The sequence below is a fragment of the Physeter macrocephalus genome, chromosome 13, assembly GCF_002837175.3.
Source record: "Physeter macrocephalus isolate SW-GA chromosome 13, ASM283717v5, whole genome shotgun sequence".
Classification (NCBI taxonomy): domain Eukaryota; kingdom Metazoa; phylum Chordata; class Mammalia; order Artiodactyla; family Physeteridae; genus Physeter; species Physeter macrocephalus.
The window spans coordinates 39,994,240-39,994,775 of record NC_041226.1 but is presented as its reverse complement, the minus strand read 5'-3'; positions in this window follow the sequence as shown (position 1 = coordinate 39,994,775).

The following is a 536-nucleotide window of genomic DNA, read 5'->3' as shown; positions in this document are numbered from 1 at the left end:
ACTCATTACAAATAACTCAGTTTCATTTCCTTTTATGGCTGAGTAATATTCCATTGTATATATGTGACACATCTTCTTTATCCATTCATCTGTTGATGGACCCTTAGGTTGCTTCCATGTCCTGGCTATTGTAAATAGAGCTGCAATGAACATTTTGGTACATGACACTTTTTGAATTATGGTATTCTCAGGGTATATGCCCAGGAGTGGGATTGCAGGGTCGTATGGTAGTTCTATTTGTAGTTTTTAATGAACCTCCATACTGTTCTCCTTGGTGGCTATATCAATTTACATTCCCACCACCAGTGCAAGAGTGTTCCCTTTTCTCCAAACCCTCTCCAGCATTTATTTCTAGATTTTTGGATGATGACCATTCTGACCGATGTGAGATGATATCTCATTGTAGTTTTGATTTGCATCTCTCTAATGATTAATGATGTTGAGCATTCTTTCATGTGTTTGTTGGCAATCTGTATATCTTCTTTGGAGAAATGTCTGTTTAGTTCTTCTGCCCATTTTTGGATTGGGTTGTTTGT